At 37.9% G+C, this 19,145-nt stretch overlaps 1 protein-coding gene across 16 annotated transcripts in view; it reads right to left on the bottom strand.

Annotated features, from left to right (window-relative positions):
- CHML (CHM like Rab escort protein) overlaps positions 1-19,145 on the bottom strand; it is a 221,698-nt gene that overhangs the window by 195,843 nt on the left and 6,710 nt on the right. For 9 of the 16 annotated variants that reach the window (XR_009009276.1, XR_009009279.1, XM_057553047.1 and 6 more), the window contains exon 2: positions 7,939-8,027. The exons of the other annotated variants lie outside the window; for them this stretch is intronic. The gene's annotated coding sequence lies outside the window, so the exon portion shown is untranslated. The remainder of the gene's footprint in view (positions 1-7,938; positions 8,028-19,145) is intronic. 16 annotated transcript variants of the gene reach the window in all.

Here is a 19,145-nt window from a genome sequence, read left to right as displayed (position 1 = left end):
GAGCCATGATTACTGAGCCTGCGCGTCTGGAGCCTGTGCTCCGCAACAAGAGAGGCCACGACTGTGAGAGGCCCGCGCACCGCGATGAAGAGTGGTCCCCACTTGCCACAACTGGAGAAAGCCCTCGCACAGAAACGAAGACCCAACACAGCCAAAAATAAATAAATTAATTAAAAAAAACAAAACAAAAAAAACCCCCTCTACTTGTAAACTGCCTTCACTGATTAAGTCCCCTTTAAAAAAAAAAAAAAAAAAAAAAAAGTCACATGTACCCCCATGTTCAATGCAGCACTATTTACAATAGCCAGGACATGGAAACAACCTAAATGTCCATCAACAGATGAATGGATAAAGAAGATGTGGTGTATGTATATATATATATATATATATATATATATATATATATATATAAAATGGAAGATTATTCAGCCATAAAAAGAAATGAAATTGGGTCATTTGTAGAGACGTAGATGGACCTAGAATCTGTCATACCGAGTGAAGTAAGTCAGAAAGAGAAAAACAATTATCGTATATTAACACATATATGTGGAATCTAGAAAAATGGTACAGATGAACTTATTTGCAGGGTAGGAACAGAAAGGCAGATGTAGAGAACGGACATGTTGACACGGGGGGGAAGGGGAAGGTGGGATGAATTGGGAGATTAGGTTTGACATAAATACACTACCATGGCTAAAATAGATAGCTAGTGGGAACCTGCTGTATAGCAAAGGGAGCTCAGCCCGGTGCTCTGTGATGGCCTAGTTGGGTGGGATGGGAGGGGGAAGTCCAAGAGGGAGGGGATGTGTGTATGCATATGGCTGATTCACTTCGCTGTGTGGCAGAGTCTAACACAACATTGTAAAGCAATTATACTCCTATATATATATAATGCAATGAATTTCTGCCAGAACCACCCAAATGTCCATCAATAAGGGATTGGTTAATTAAATTATAGTACATCCATACACTGTAATTTTAAGTCATTAAACGAGTGAGTTACATTTACATGCACCAACATCAAAGGTCAAGATGGATTGTTAAAATGAAAGGGGCAAGTCTGAACATAAAAGCTGTTCACATAACTAAATATATAAGCCCGTTTATGTAACTAAAACTCCATAAGCAGTATCTGCCTGCATTTCTTCTATCTAGTTGGTGATCTCTGTCTATATAAAAAAAGATCTGGAGAATTTATTGGACTGCCTAGAAGAAATGCTTAAATGCATGTAAAATTTACTTAGCACACAAACAGATTTAGTATCCAATTTTTAAAAGTGTAAAAATAAATTTGGAAGCAAAATATGAATTGAATCCAAAATAATTGTTTGGTAGGGAAGAAGTGGGCCATCTGCCAATGCAGCAATGCCAACCTAAAGTAAGCCAGCTATGCTAGGAAGTGCCTCTACCGAGCAAAGCAAATCAGTCCATAAGAAGGTGACTCATCTCTCGAGAGATGATATGATCAATGATCCCCATCCTGATAATAGCAGAAGGGGTGTCATCTTTTGCTAACAGTCAGTCCCTTACTGTGTCATGTTCAGTTGAATCCAGTGGTACTCTCATACCCTTTTCCTCCCCCTTCTTTTTATTGACTCAGTGAGAATTCTTTCACCTCTGGCTTAGGAAAAATAAGAAGCAGGTCAGTTGGAGGATCACTATCCACCAGTTGCAAGTTTTGCTGGCAGAAAAGGGACAGAGGTCCTCTCTTTTCATTAGCTGCTGCTGCAGCAGACTCAAAGAACTTGCCACATAATTTGACCATGTCAGTTGCAATTTTAAGAAGAATTTACCTTAAAATTCAATGTAGGTGGCCTAATATAAAAGACTGAACAAATGTTATGTTCATCATGTTCCTGTTCATTATATATATTTAGCTATTAACTAGATTTTCTAATTTTCATAATGACTGCCAAGAGGCTCATTTTTTTTTTTTCTGGTAAAATCTCTCTCTCTCTCACTTTCTCTGTCATCCTCCCTCATTATTTTAAAATATGCCTCAACTTTATTCTGTAACCCAGATATTTATTATAAGTTATACAACTTTACTTTTTTAGTATATTCTTATTTTGCTTCTTAAAAATGAAAACAAAAAGTTTTGAATGGTGTTACTCTCACATAATATGTCTGTATACTTGAAACACCCTAAGAGAATTGACTCAAAAGCCATTATAAACAAGAAGAAAATTCAGTAAGTTGTCTAGGTACAAAGTAAATGCAAAAAATCAATAGCTTTCCAATATACAAACTACAATTAAGTAACAGATATAATGGAAGAAAAAATATATACAACAGCAATTACAATATTAATTGCTTAGGAATACATGTAACAACAAACATTCAAGATCTGTATTAAAAAACTTAAGCCCTCTATTAAAATTTTTAATTAAAAAAATTAAATCAAGGGATATAAATAAAACACTTAAATAGAATAGTATTTGTTTTTGGCTGAGAAGTCAAAGTATTATAATGATGAAAATCCCCCCTAAGCTAATATATAAACTTTGATGAATAAAAATAACAAATGTTTTAAAGCAAACTTCTAATGTTTACAGGGAGAAAATAAAGATCTTTATATGTTTCAGGGACTAGCCCTTCCAGATATATTTCTTAGCTTTACAGCGGTATAACTGATATATTAAAAATTCCACACAATTAATGTATATATCTTGATGTATACAACTGTGATACCATCACCACAACCAAGGTACTAAACATATCCGTCACCTTCAAAATTTTCTTTTTGTTCTTTTGTAGGATTTTGGCTTGTTGAGTTCTTTTTGGGGGGTAAGAACACTTAACATGAGATCTATCTCAACATATTTTAAAGTGCACAATACCATATTGTTTTTTCAGACATAAGGCTATTACACACTTAATAGACTATTGTGTAAACATAACTTTTGAATGCACTGGGAAACCAAAAAATTCATGTGACTTGCTTTATTGTGATATCAATTTTACTGAGGTCATCTGAAACAAACCTGCATTATCTCTGAGGTACACCAGTATTTGTGTCTTCTTTAATTTTTTATCAGTGTTTTATAGTTTTCAGTATACAAATCTTTCACCTCCTTTGTTTAAGTTTATTCCTAAATATTTTGTTATTTTTGATGCTATTTTAAATGAAATTGTCCTCTTAATTTCCTTTCAAACAATTTGTTCTTAGTGTATTAAATGCAACTGATTTTTTTAAAATTAATTAATTAATTAATTTTTGGCTGCATTAGGTCTTTATTGCTGCACGTGGGCTTTTCTCTAGTTGTGGTGAGCGGGGGCTACTCTTTGTTGTGGTGCATGGGCTTCTTATTGCGGTGGCTTCTCTTGTTGTGGAGCATGGGCTCTAGGTGTGCAGGCTTCAATAGTTGTGGTGCGTGGGCTCAGTGGTTGTGGCCCGTGGGCTCAGTAGTGGTGGTTCGTGGGCTCTAGAGTGCAGGCTCAGTAGTTGTGGCGCATGGGCCTAGCTGCTCAGCGGCATGTGGGATCTTCCCGGACCAGGGCTTGAACCTGTGTCTCCTACACTGGTAGGCAAATTCTTAACCACTGTGACACCAGGGAAGCCCCAATGCAACTGATTTTTGTATGTTGATTTTATATTCTATAACCTTGTTGAATTTATTTTATTAGTTCTAAAAGGTTTTTGTGTGTGTGGAGTCTTTGGGTTATCTATGTATAAGATGATGTCATCTGCAAATAGAGACAATTTTACTTCTTTCATTCGGATTTGGATGTCTTTTATTCTTCTTGACTAATTGCTTTGACTAGGACTTCCAGTATTATGTTGAATAGAAGAGGTGACAGTGGGCATCCTTAATTTTAAAACATGTTATAAGGCAATAGTAATCAAAATAGACTGCTACATGCACATAAAGAGATATAAATATCCATCAGTAGAAGAGTCTAGAAACAGGTATATAATATATCTGGGGGAATAGTTTTAAGAAACAGACTTCAAATCAATGGGGAAAGATGAATTGTCAATAAATAGGTCAGAAACTATTGGGGAGCCATCTGGGAGAAAATATTCTAGGTATCAACCTCATTTCCTACATCAAAATGAATTTTAACTGGGTTGAAGATTTAAGAGTTAAGAAGTATAATAAAAGTACTGGAAAAAAATACAGAAGAATTTAAAAATAGTCTGACTGGAGAAGACATTTTAAAGCCCAAAAGCCATATGGAGAAGATTGATAGTTTTGCTACTTAAAATTTTTAAATTTCTGCTAATAAACTCAGGATAATAATTATCAACACATAAAACAAGGGGCTAATTTCCGTATTACATAAGGATCTACAAATCATTTTAAAAAGGTCTTACAACCAACATAGGAAAATGGGAAAATGGGCAAGAAAACCCATAATCAGTTCACTGAAAATATTACAAATGGTTTTAAAATAGAAAGATTTTGAACTTTTACCCATAATAGGAGAAATGCAATAACATTTCTTTTTTCACCCAACAGATTGGAAAAGAATAAAAAAATTGATAAAAAGCAATCTTAGAGACAGTAAGGTGGGCAAGGCAATCCTGTAATGGGAATATAAATTGATACTCTCCATCTAAAGCACAATTTTGGCAGTATCTGTAGACATTAAAATATTCACATCTTTTGATTTATCAATTCCTCTTCTAGATTTCTATTTCTAAATTATATTCCTACAAAAGATTATATGTATTCAGAAAATCACTGAATTATTGTTTTTGATAGCCAACGACTGAAAACAACCTAAATGTCTTTCAATAGAAGACAGAAGACTTAGACAAATCAACTCCGGTACATTCATCCAGTGGAATACTTTCTAATGTTAAAAAGAATAAGGCATATTCCATTCTGTTCTAACTGACCTGAAATGAAGTCCAAATAATGTTATCTTAAGTAGTTATTGTTATTGTTGGTAGTGGTGGTGGTGGTGGTGTTTTAAAGCAAGGTGTGGAACAATTCATATGGCATAATACCATTTCTGCAAAAAGAAAAAAATCCATACATATTGATGACAAGAATCTGGCAATAACAGTTATCTCTGGATGGTGAAACTGGGAGACATGGGGATGGGGACAGGAGAACAGTATGCTTTTGAAAGAAAATCCTTTTGTAGTATTTGCATTTTCTACCTTGTACATATTACTTTAGAAAGTAATTACATAAAATAAACTTTAGAAAGTAACTTGCTTACTTGTAAATATGTTCTTATTGCTATATATACTTAGTTTTTACAGGTACTAAATCAAAAGCAAGCAGAACCATATTAACAGAAAAGTTCTATATAATATATTTTTAAAGATTCTTAGTCAATTAAAAAATGTTTATTCTGTCTTACATGCAAATATAAAGCCTTCATGCATTTATTTTAATTGATATAATAATAACTTCTTTTTGTAGCATGAGCTCTCATATTTGTTATGTTCCAGCCATCTCATTCACGAAGGGCACCTAGAAGCCAAGTCCCTAACTGCCATACCCATCCTTGTAATAATAATAGTACGTTATGTTTTATAGTGTTTTGTACATGGGTTATTGTTACTGAACCAAACCTTGGGTCAGCTCGCCCATGCACAGTAAAGCCAATCTAGTGACGTTGGGTTGTGGTGAAGGGAAGTGCCGCATTTATTATAAGGTGCCATACAAGGAGTCCAGGAGAGCTGGTGCTCAAAAAGCCCAAACTCCACGATGGGTTTCAGCAAAGCATTTTTAAAGGCAAGGTGCGGAAGGGGAGTCCCAGGGTATGGGATCATTCTCTGATTGGTTGATGGTGAGGTAACAGGGCAGTGTCACAGGGGTTAACATTATCAAGCCTAAGGCTCTAGTAGGCCTGGGTGATCAAGTAGCTAAACTATTCCATTTGGTGGAGGTTTTAGCATCTGTAAAACAACTCAGGAAATGTGCATCCCATACTGTTAGCTAGGTACTTCAGAGAGGAGCTAAAGCAGAGGATATGGGAGAGGGGTCTGTCCCAGGAAGGCCCCATAGGGTCCTGCTCAGTTAAATTATCATTCGATCTTGATTGTTGGTTCCAGGTCCAAATGCAAGCAGTTATCTATATGTAAAGCACAGTTTTTAGCTGTCCTCTTGTGTTTTCATAGGTTAGAACTGCAGTCTTGCTAGTTGACCCTCCCTCACCACGCTTTCCTTCCTTCCTTCCCTTCCTTCCTTCCTTCCTTTAGCTCTTTCTCTTCTTCCTTCCTACCCTTTGTGGATTTGTCCGTTTTTGTGTGATTGATAAACATAATTTTAAGAATGCTAATGGGACTCAGAGAGGAGGTACATTTCAATGACTGCTTCAGGGCCAGCATGGTCCTTCAGCATGGTCCTTTCTTACAGATCATCTCATTTTAATTAAAACTGGTGTGTGTGTGTGTGTGTGTGTGTGTGTGTGTGTGTGTGTGTGTGTGCGTGAACTGTTTTCTACGCAGTCATCTGTGTAGGAGCCCTACACAATATGTGAGGCAGGTTAGCCCCATCTCCTGGCCTTTCAGAGAAAAGGGAGAAAAAGTCATTGAAGTTGCTTTTACCCCACCTCATACTTACTAACGCTTAATGTAGATTTTGAGTAGAAGCTAGACCAATTATATTTTTATTTTAAAACCAAAACTTGGGGCTTCCCTGGTGGCGCAGTGGTTGAGAATCTGCCTGCCAATGCAGGGGACACGGGTTCGAGCCCTGGTCTGGGAAGATCCCACATGCCATGGAACAACTAGGCCCGTGAGCCACAGCTACTGAGCCTGCGCGTCTGGAGACTGTGCTCCGCAACAAGAGAGGCCGCGATAGTGAGAGGCCCGCGCACCGTGATGAAGAGTGGCCCCCACTTGCCGCAACTAGAGAAAGCCCTGGCACAGGAACGAAGACCCAACACAGCCATAAATAAATAAGTAAATAAATAAATAAATTCAATTAAAAAAAATTAAACTACTTTATTTGTAGTTTTTGCTTTCAGTTTTTCAGTAAAAAAACAACTTTGAATCCTTTTATTTTTTTTTAATTTATTTATTTTATTTTTGGCTGTGTTGGGTCTTCGTTGTTGCGTGCCGGCTTTCTCTAGTTGTGGCGAGCGGGGGCTACTCTTCTTTGTGGTGCACGGGCTTCTCATTGTGGTGGCTTCTCTTGTTGTGGAGCAAGGGCTTTAGGCATGTGGGCTTCAGTAGTTGTGGCTCCTGGGCTCTAGAGCACAGGTTCAGTCGTTGTGGTACACGGGCTTAGCTGCTCCGTGGCATGTGGGATCTTCCCGGAACAGGGCTCAATCCCATGTCCCCTGCATTGGCAGGCGGATTCTTAACCACTGCTCCACCAGAGAAGCCCTGAATCCTTTTATTATAATTTGTTGTCTTTAAAAATAGTCCTTTCATTTTGTCCAGACTCTTCTTTTCTATATAATTTCCAGTCATTTAATTTAAATGAAATTACTTATTTTCTGCCAGTTTCCTTCCTTTCATAGAGGAAAGAATATGAATTTTAGGAAGGGACATCAATTTCTTTCAAGTAAGTGTTGGCCTCTAGTGGATCAAAAGTGACAACACACTTTGAGAATAACTGTCTGACATTCTACAGAGAACTATTTTAGGAAAGCAACAAAGCAAATAGATTGAAAGTACAGAAGAAAACAAAGAAAAAAAAACTATTTTGCCAAATATCATAAATAAATGCACTGGATGAAACCATATAAAAATATTAGCATTAACTACCTAATAAATTTAAAGCTTAGAAATGTATAAAACATCATAAACAAAATTAAAAGTAAAATAAACTGGAGAAAACTTCAAACATGGCCTACAAATAGAGCAAAATGTACAAGAGGTTTGGAAATCTATCAGAAAAAAACAGGAAACACATAGAAAAATGGGTGAAGGCTATCAATATACACAAGAGAAAACCTAAAAAGCAATGTTCAAATTCATTAGCAATCAGAGAAATGCAAATTAAAACAATAATTTATCACTCTTACTTGTTAGAGTGGACCATAAGTGTAGAAAGAATGTAGGGATTTCAGAACTCTCATGCACTGCTGGTGGGAATTCATACTGGAAATACCATCTGAAAAGCAATTGGCAGGTTAGTCAAATTTGCTATGACCTAGCAATTCTACTCCTGTGTGTGTGTGTTGTGTATGTTTGTGTATGTGTGTGTGTGTCTATATCTCTCTATATATTCCCCCCAAATTCTCACAAGCTTGAAAGCAGTAATAGTATGCAGAGGTATGTTTATTGTGGCATTGTTTACAGTGGCACAGTGGAGATGAAATCTGGGAGACATTAGAGTGACCCTCATTGGAGAAGTACCTGGGGAAAATATGGTGAAAGCACCCACCATGGAATAGTTTGCAGCAATAAGAAATAAAGTACAAGATATACACAGAGCAATACAGATGGATTTTTAAAATTGTACTAAGTAAAACTAAGCAACAGAATTAAATGTAATATGTAATACCATTTGATTTATGAAAATACATGCTTACAATAGTACACATTTTATAACAACTTACATAAATGAAAGGATATTCATTGAATATACTAGGAAACTTGTCTATGTGTTTCCTAGTAGGAGGGAGGGGGAGTAAAATGGGAATCAGGAGTCAAGATAAAAGGGAGTAAGGCTGGTAATGTACATGAAAAGAGAAGTACCATTAGCTCAACTCTTTTCAGCTAAGGTCCAATATCAAAAAAGAAAACTTTAACAACCTTATAGAAAAAATAGGCAAAGGACATAAAAAGTGAACATACAAAATAAATGCAAATAAGGAAAAAACATATGAGAAACAACGTTCAACTTCTTAGTACCCAAAGAAATAAAATGTAAAACAAAAGTGTGATAACATCTTTCATCTGTCATATAGTCAAAAAAATTTTAATGAAAATATTCTATGTTATTGGGGGAATATTGAAAGAGGTATTCATAAAGAGCTGGTAGTTTAAATTGCTAATGTTTTCCTGAAGGGCAACCTAGCAGTATATATGAAGAACATTAAAGATAAAGATAATCAAACCCTTTAATTCTGCAATTACTCTTCAAGGAATTTATCTTAAGTAGATCACTGGATAAGAGAATAAAGTTATAAATATGTCCACTACTTACAATAAAAGATAACATCTAAGCATCCAGCAATAGATAGAGAGGTAAATCATTGATACATTCATAATGAAGGAATATATAATATGATGTGTTCAAAGAATTTTTACTGTACAGGAACATGTTCATGAAATAATGATATCTGAGAAACATATAAAATTATAGAATACACTTATATACAGTGCCAGAAAATACATCAAATGTTAACAGCAGTTATCTCTAAATAGTAGTACTACAGTATTACTGAGGATTTTTGTTTTCTTTGCTACACATTTCTGTATTTTCCTAAGGTTACTACAAAAATATATATTTCCAATATAGTTAGAAAATATGCATTGATTTAGGAGGCATGAGGGCATTTTGACTTGCAATGAACAGGTAATCTGAGGAAGGACATGCCATCTGGTCTAAGAAATACCACCTAAGGATGACAGAGAAATTGCCAGGAGCAATCTTATGCTTGCTGATCTTAAGGAGCCAGACCTTTTCAAAGAAACAGTGAAAGAAAAGGTGGGCTTGTGGTCCACCAGGATTCTGACTGCTACATTCAGATCCTTAGAGGAGCTCTGACGTGCAGAGCAAGACAGAAGCAATAGATGATCTGTGTTCCATGCACGTTCAATATCAAAAGGTCACTCAATCTGAGAATTTTTGATGAATAGAGCAAGTGCCCTTTTCAAACATAAGGTGCTTTTATGTCACTAGTTTCCACCCAAAAGGGATCTCTAGGTAGTTCTGATAATTTCTAGGAAGCTATATAGCAGCGTTTCACCAGTATCAGTTACAGATAAACCTGTAAATCCAAAATGTCAGAAAAGTAATTATATCATTTGAAGAGCTACTGAAGATAGGTTTATAAAGATAAAATGGCTTGAGATTAGGGTAATTATATCTGGCTTATACAAACCCAGGTAAGCTTTTGTCAAAAATATTTACAAATTTTACACTGCCTTCCAGGAATGTTGATGCAGAAAACCTAAGTCCATGCCTAATGGAGACAGACTCACAATGGAATATGGTAGGTTCACCATGACTGAGACACTTACTGAGACAAGCCTCAGTAGCTGATGATCTTGTCTCCAGTGAGCAGAAAGGCATCAGCCCAGAGACCAGCTGGAGGTGGTTCGTGTAGAAAAGGAATCCAACTCCTAAGTAACTCTGAGAGTCAATGAACTCAAATTTTAATTTTGGAAAGGTAATTGAGACTATCAGCCGTGGTAATGGGCAAGGGTCCTATCAATGACACTGAATATCATGAAAGTACAACTGGGTAGTGAGCACCTCCGAGATGGAAAAGAGTGATTCCAGAAAGTAGGGGAGGGAAGAGCAAGGATGCTTGGAGGGCAGTGATGTGGAAACAAGCTAGCTACTTTGCCATTGTAAAATGTGATCATCACAAATCAGTAGACTAGAAATGAAAATATATATCATCTTATTACAGACTGAGACCCAAACTTTTACAAAAGTCTATATGTTTTCTAAAGTCATCATATATTTTATTTCTGAAAACTAATCAAGCAGAGCAGTAGTGAACTATAATTATGACCTGGTAAAATTTTTTTGAAAACTAAATGCAACAGATTTTGGAAAACAAGTTTCTATTAATATGAGGAGATGATTCATAATGAAATAGCTGAAAAGAACAGAAGGAAGCTATTCAAAATTCAGAGGAAAAGACAGTGCAAACTTCAGAGCTGTAAGTCCCCTTGATATCAGATGGAAGTGAGCAAGATGAAACTCCTGGATACAATGACCAACTCTGAAAATGCACATGGAGCTAAAGACTCAGAGCCTGTAAAACAACACCAAGTCCTAATGACATTTAGCTTTTTCAAGTGTTACCCACATCACTCTTTCAATCACTCATTCTATAAATATTTCATACTTTCCATGTACCAGGTTCTTTGCAATATTTAATATCTTTGCTTCCTGGTGCTCTGATGTAATTTGTCACAAGTGCAAGAAAGGTTTTTTAAAAGAGTGTGAAAAGCATCTTTCTCAGCTTCTATCCCATATTGGATCCCTCCTTTCTGCCAAGGCAGATTTAATTATTTCATAGTACAATGTTCCTATTTCTGTTGTGGTTCACTTTTATTTCAGGGCAAGCTGGTCTCTTAAGTATCTTAGGCTCAAGGACAGTATTCATCCCTGTATTTGTAGGCCTTAGGAGAATGTCGTATACTCTGTAAGCACTTTATAACTATTTGGTAACATTCAGCACTGCCAGTAGGTCTATGATTCTCTGGGCCTCAGTTTCCTGATTAGTGAAATGGGTAGGGTGATTAAGGACATGTAATGTGACAGTGCTTGGCACAGGCAGGTACTTGTGGTAATGCAGGCCTTCTAGAGCATTCAGCCCCCCTCTTGGTACCAACACTTATTTTTTATTGGAGGAGGTCATCAAGAGAATGTGACTGCTGGTTGACCTGAGAGCTGGACCCTGGCAATCTAAGGCTCCTTACCCCCACCCGTCCCTGGAATGCATATTCAGCCTACTACTGTCATACTAACTGCTGTTTCAAGGACACAGCCTGGAGACAGTCATGTGCTGCTGAGATCATCTGGACTGCATACGTTACTGAACCCTGTTAAGGCCTCTCAGTAGACTAATATTCTGGCAGGCAGGAGTGGAGGCCACCCAAGACAAGCCTGTTATTAAACCTGCCTCCTACCAATCTGGAGTGGTCTGCCTCTTTGGTCTTTTCTTGCCCTCCATGTATGCGGGTCAGTTTTGAATTTCACCTGGGGAACTCCCGAGGTTGTGAACAAACACCTTTGGGAAATCACGCCTTTACTACTCTTGGGTCATGAGATTTCAATGGTGCTGAGTCTACCTGCCCCTTTCTCCCCAACTCCGATTTTTAAGCTTGAGTATAACCAAAGCCAGATCAATTAGAGCCAATGAACATTTGTTCTGGGTCACCTGCTGAGACAATTGGGAAAAGGTTCCCTTGTTCCATGGGGGTTGCTAAGTGACTTAGATATCAAGCTCTGAGCTGCCAAGACTGCCCACATGCAGAGCCTGCCCATAAACACTCTAAGATTTCCTAAAATGCTATTAATTATGACAGACCATTTTTTTATGTTCCACTAAGAATGAAGAAATGTAAAAAGAAAATGTAAGTTGCATGCTGACTTCAGAGATGTGAAAATGAGAGGAAAAATGTGCACTTTAGAATTGATGAAATATAGTAAAAGCAGCACAGAGGAAAAAGAGATGAAGAGATATACAAAATCTTAATGATATCATTATATTCCTTAGATCCACCCATATCTAAATCCTTAAGCTTACTCCTGAACTATTGAGGTACAAGAAGGTGCTTATTTTGGTAAGGCTGCTGTAACAAAGTACCACAAATCAAGTGGCTTAAACAATAAAAAATTATTGTTTCACAGTTCTGGAGGATAGAAATCCAAAATCAAGGTGTCAGCACATTGACTATGTGCTTCTGAGGACTATGAGAGAAGAACCTGTTCCAGATCTCTTTGCTTGCCTGGTAGATGGCCATTTCCTCCCTGTGTCTCTTCACATTGTTTTCCCTCTGTGCATGTGTCCAAATTCCCCTTTTCATAAGGACAACAGTCACATTAGATTGGGGCACACCCTAATGATCTCATTAAATACTTCTATAATAATCTAATCTCCAAATAAGGTCACATTCTGAAGTACTGGGAGTTAGAGCTTCAACATATCATTTTGGGGGGGGGGTTGGGGGGAGACCAAATTCAACCCATAACAGAGGGGATAACTTCATTATAAGAGCTAATGTGAGTTGAGTTTCTATCATTTACAACCAGAAGATTTCTGCTCAGTAAATTTCAATTTCCTTCCCTTAGGTAACCAAATATTCTAAGTCCCAGTAAGTTTCCAGAAATGGGTAATAATATGCATAGGCACAATTTTTATTTAACCAATTCAGTTATTTCTGAATAATTATTTATTCACTTATTTTTATTTTTATTTTTTTGGCTGCACCATGTGGCACATGGGATCTTAGTTCCCTGATCAAGGATTGAACCTGTGCCCCCTGCAGTGGAAATGTGGAGTCTTAACCACTGGACTGCCAGGGAAGTCCATTTCTGAATAACTCTTGACGGAAACCAGAGGTTCAGGATGAGGTAGGGCAGGAGGAGACCTGGGCTCTAATTCTGATTCTTCTATTATGAATGGGATTGGCTAAATCAACTACGAAAAGAATAGCAATTTCATTTTAAAGGGAAGTAGCATGAAGTTGTGAAAAGGGCATCAAAGGATAAAATATCTTTTTAGATAAAAGATTCTGATTCCACCACTTATTCCATCAGGTGAGCTCCTGAACAGAGCTGGAGGCCTCCTTCCTCACTGATAAAAAAGAGCAAACTGTAATTGAGTAGGACCCTATGGGGCCTTCCCAGGGCTGACCTTTCCATGTATCCTCTGCTTTAGCTCCTCTCTGAAGTACCTAGACAATATTATCTGATGCACGTTTGCTGAGTTGTTTTACAGATGTGAAAACTCCCTACCAAATGGAAGAGGAAGAGGTTTGCTACTTGATTGCAATGAGCACATAGCCCCCAGGCCTCCTAGAGCCTAAGGATTGATAATGTTAACCCCTGTGACACCATCCTGTTACCTCACCATCAACCAATCAGAGAATTGCACACAAGCTGATCACAAACCCTGCGACTCCTCTCCCTCACCTGGCCTTTAAAAATGTTTTGCTGGGCTTCCCTGGTGGCGCAGTGGTTGAGAATCTGCCTGCCAATGCAGGGCACATGGGTTCAAGCCCTGGTTTGGGAAGATCCCACATGCCGTGGAGCAACTAGACCCGTGCGCCACAACTACTGAGCCTGCGCGTCTGGAGCCTGTGCTCCGCAACAAGAGAGGCCACGATAGTGAGAGGCCCGCGCACCGCGATGAAGAGTGGTCCCCACTTGCCGCAACTAGAGAAAGCCCTCACACAGAAACAAAGACCCAACAGAGCCAAAAATAAATAAATAAATAAATAAAATTTAAAATGTTTTGCTGAAATCCTTCAAAGAGTTTGGGGTTTGGAGGGGCATTAGCCCCCCAACCCCATTCTACTCACATGGTCCTGAAATAAATCTTTCTCTGCTCAGAACTCCAACATTTCGGTATTGTTTGGCCTCAGTGTGTGTCGGGCTCATGAACTTGCATTCAGTAACGAAACCTGGACTGCTGCACCGGGTAACTGTGTTCTTGTTTTTTTTTTTTTTTTTTTTTGGCCGTGCCACGCGGCATGTGGGATCTTAGTTCCCTGACCAGGGATTGAACCTGTGCCCCCTGCAGTGGGCGCGCAGTCTTAACCGCTGGACCACCAGGGAAGTCCCACACCAGGTAACTGAAGACCTAATGAGGGAAACTTCCTGGCTGTCCAGTGGTTAGGACTCCACGCTTCCACTGAAGGGAGCAAGGATTCAATCCCTGGACAGGGAACTAAGATCCCAAAAGCTGCACGGTGCAGCCAAAAAAAAAAAAAAGACCAAATGAAAAACGTGTGATACCTCTTGGCAAACTATAGATCACTATATACAATTAAGTATTGCGGGCTTTTTTTCACTTAACCAATATTAAGACACTGTATTTGCTTTACATTACCTCATTTAATCTTCACAATTCTACGAACCAGTTTGGTTAGATGTATTATTTGTCCCAGTTTTCGGTGTTGAAAACTGAAAAATAAAGAAACTAAGAAATTTTTCCAAAGTCAGCCAACGAACAGCTAATACTGTGTAGTCCAGATTTTAATCCAAGTAATATATGTCCAGAGTTTAAACTCTTTACCAAGTAAGGTAGTATATAAGGAATAACAGAAGACATCTACACACATATAGATACGCGTGTGTATATATATATATATATATATATATATATATATATATATATATATATACACACAAACACACATAAAAGGACAATGGAAAAATTGGCCACAGATGTCTGGTAAAAACATTTTTTAGATTTTAAATGCTGAAATTAAAACATTTATTTATCTTTTGGTTCTGAAAACAGAACAGCTGGCTAAGTGCTCAGTAAGTAGACAAAAATTCATTACTCTTTCATTCTGAGAGCAGCTGCTTCACGTAGAATTTGACTCTCACCACACAAGGACCACTCTTTGCCTTATAATCAGTGTGACTCCTTTGTTCAAGCTGAGTCTTACCGTCTTGAATGTCACCTCATTAAGCAATATGTTACTGTTTTTCTCATTTCATTGATGTATTGATGTCTGTTTCACTGCTCCAGATTATATTTTACTGAGTTTTTCAACAGAAATATCCCTTCTAGCTATCTGGTGAATAAATATCCTCCATCAGCTTACCTTGGAACTATTATTTTGATATCCTGTTACAAGTCACACCTTCCCACTAAAGTCAAAAAAGCAATAACCATTTCATGCCTGTGGTATGACTGATCCCAAGCTCACCAGGAAAGTGGATGGCTTTCTCTGACCTTTTTGCTTTTTGTATTTTTTTTCCCCAAACCAAAAAGTTGAAGTGTTGAGACAAGTCAATAATCCTGGGCCATGAAAAAGTTATGGTAACACTGAGAATCATTAAGAGATTTGCTGCTCCAATAGCAGGAACAGGAGCTTCCTCAGTCTGAGCCACTGGGTCCCAAGATGTATGCTTTATTAAAGATCTCATATAAGAAGGAAGAGTTAGCCTGGTTGTGATCAGAGGCCCTGTCCCACACATTTACTTAGCACTCACCTGGGAATGTATAATAGCTCTGAGGGCCAAGGTCAGAAAAGAAGATCTGTGGATCCAGAAATTTCCAGTTGGAATTGTGTCTACAGTCTTCCTGATTCCACAGCCCCATTATAGCCTGCTCCCAGCTGAAACTGTGTACTGCACCTCCTCTCCTTCATTTCCACTGTTCACTGGGTAATGCCAGTTCATGTAGCTATGTGTCATTGTGAAGAATATAGACTTTTGGAGTGAGGCAGACCTAGATTTGAATCACATTTGATTCACATCATATAGTATTTATGATAAGCTTATTTACTTCTCTGTGCTTCAGTTTTCCCTTTTGTAAATGGGACAATAATAGTTACCTTTCAGAGCTATTCTGAGGATTAAATAAGGTACAACATGCAAAACACAGAACTTTTTTAAAAATTATTTTATTTATTTATTTATGGCCGCATTGGGTCTTCGTTGCTGCGCACAGGCTTCCTCTAGTTATGGTGAGCAGGGGCTACTCTTTGCTGTGGTGCAAGGGCTTCTCATTGCAGTGGCTTCTCATGTTGCGGAGCATGGGCTCTAGACATGCGGGCTTCAGTAGTTGTGGCTCAAGGGTTCAGTAGTTTTGGTGCACGGGCTTAGTTACTCTGCGGCATATGGGATCCTCCCGGACCAGGGCTTGAACCTATGTCCCCTGCATTGGCAGGCAGATTCTTAACCACTGTGCCACCAGGGAAGTCCCAAAACACAGTACATGCTAAATAAAAGTTCCTTTCCTTTCTTCTTCACAAATCATCTCAAAAATGAAACTGAAATAATTCCGAAGGGGATCAGTAAATTGATAACTTTGAAAATGTTAACCTGATATCTCTCTATTTCTCTATGGATAAATACATATAGTAGCCATTGAAAGGTAGTGATTAAAAGCACATAGTCTATAGCTAAACTACCTTGAGTTCAGATCACTTTGTAGTTCACTTGTCTCATCTGTAAAATGGGGATAATAAATTTACCAACCTCATAGTATTGTTATGAGTGTTAAACAAGCCAAGCAGGTAAAATATACAACAAACCTGAAACATACTAAGTGATTGCTAAGTGTTATAATTCAGGACTCTTATAGTAAAACTTATAATTTATACAGATTAAGATAGAGATTTCCTGTTTATCCTAATATTTCAATCCCTTAAAAGAGAGCTCTGCCAAATACCTATGCCAGTTTCTCTAAAATGTGTATTTTGGGACCAACTATATTATTTTTTAGAGGTGTCATTTTGTGTAAATGCACTACATGGGTTTTTGCAAAGGAAAAAAAAAAGGCTGTTTAAAAATCGTTATTCCTTCATAGTAGGAATAACCTACATCTATTCTTTTTGCATCTGATGTCCTAGATTATTCAAATAATATTCATGTTGACAACCTTTTGATTGTTTGACAGTCAAGTAACTTTGCAAATAGCTTTATTACCCAAAGTTCTAAAAATATCAGTGACTACTTTCAGATACAGGCTAGTAGATAATTTCTTTTTTAAAAATATTTATTTATTTATTTGGTTGTGCCGGGCGGGCTCACTAGTTGTGGCTCGCAGGCTCCTAGTTGCGGCATGTGGGCTCCTTAGTTGTGGCATGCAGGCTCCTTAGTTATGGCATGTGAACTCTTAGTTGTGGCATGCATGTGGGATCTAGTTCCCTAACCAGCGATCGAACCTGGGCCCCCTGCACTGGGAGCGGGGAGTCCTAACCACTGTGCCACCAGGGAAGTCCCTAGTAGATAATTTAAATATTCATTCATTCATCCAGAATTTACTGAGAATCTACTCTGTGCCAGGTAGTGTTATAGAATACAGATGTTACAGAACTCAGGTTTGGCTGCTTGCTGATCGAAAATCAATGTCCAAGAGGCAAGTGTTGGTAGAATGGAAAGTTGCTTTTAATTAGAAAAGCTGGCAATATGGGGAGGAGGCAGACTCATGTCCCCCAAAACCAACTCTGAAGATTCTGCTTGGCCATGAAAGTTTTTAAAGGGAAAAGGGGAAGTAATCTCAGTTAATCACAGACATAGGGGGTCATACTTGTAGCCATCTCCTACTGTGTGGAAGCTTGTTGACTCGTGATCTTTCTATAAATGCTACCTCATTCACACAGTTTGTTCACAAGATTACTGAAGGGGAAGGTAGGGGAGTGATCTGGTCATCTGTTAGTTATTTATTCTTCATTTTTACTTCTTTGATCTATGGAAAGAACCAACAGGTTAAGCAACATATCGTGTGATCAAAAGATCTGAAAGGTGTGCTTAGGCTGGACATGAGTAGAGCATGGGGGTGCCTGGCCTAAGATTAGTTACAGTATAGCTTTGCTAAAGTGGCAAGAAAAGAGGGGTCTCCTGCTGAGGGCGATTTCCTGCAAAGAGCTGCTTACACAGACAAAAATCTCTGCCCTTGTAGAGCTCTCATTACAGTGGGGAGGGAGAGGGTCAGTGAACAAATAGATTACTAAAATACATAATATTCCAAATTATGGAAGGTAACATGGAGAAAAAAAAAGTCAGAGAAGGAAAATTGGGTGACCCAGGGTAGGCAGAGGAATTACAATTTAATGGTTAGAGAATGCCTCACTGAGAGGGAACCTTTTCAGCAAAGGCCTGAGAGAAGTAGAGCAGGTCATGTGGATATCTAGTGGAAGAACATTCTAGGAAGAAGGAACAGCACATGCAAAGGCCTACAGGTGGGTGTGTATCTGGAATGTTCAAGGAATGACAAGGAAACTAGTGTGGCTAAGTAGAGTAAGCAGCACCAAGAACAGCAGGAATTGAAGTCACAAGAATGTCTATAGAAGCATTACTAATAATAGTCCAAACCTGGAGACAACTCAGATATCTATTCGTAGTAGAATGGATAAATTACATTTATATAATGGAATTGCACATAGAAACAGAAAAGAGACTATAGGTTCTTTCAATAATATGGATGAATCTCAAACACAGTATTAGGCAAAAAAAGGCCAAAGCTAAAGAAGAAAACTGCATGATTTCACTTACATAAACTTTACAAAAAAGGCAAAATTAGTTCATACAGTTAGAAGAAAGATTACAGTTGCCTTTGAGGAGAACAGAGATATTTGTCATTGGAAAGGGGATACAAAGGGTCTTTTGGGAGGGTTGAGTGGAGGTAATATGTATATTCATTTTGTGGTAATTTGCTTAGCATTTGCAAACCTTTCTGTACATATGTTATGCAAAAAATTTAAAAAAGAAAAATATACAGTAATGAATGGAAGAATATGATATAGCAAGTACACACAATTCTTTCAAGAAATTTTACAAGGGGAGCTGAGAAATGGGACAACAGCCAAAGGGTAATTTTAAAGAAGAGAGAAATGACTGTTTTGGAAACTCCCATAT

This window comes from Balaenoptera acutorostrata, chromosome 1, assembly GCF_949987535.1.
Source record: "Balaenoptera acutorostrata chromosome 1, mBalAcu1.1, whole genome shotgun sequence".
Taxonomy (NCBI): domain Eukaryota; kingdom Metazoa; phylum Chordata; class Mammalia; order Artiodactyla; family Balaenopteridae; genus Balaenoptera; species Balaenoptera acutorostrata.
Note: the sequence above shows the minus strand (reverse complement) of the source record. Positions and strands in the feature narration are given on the sequence as shown.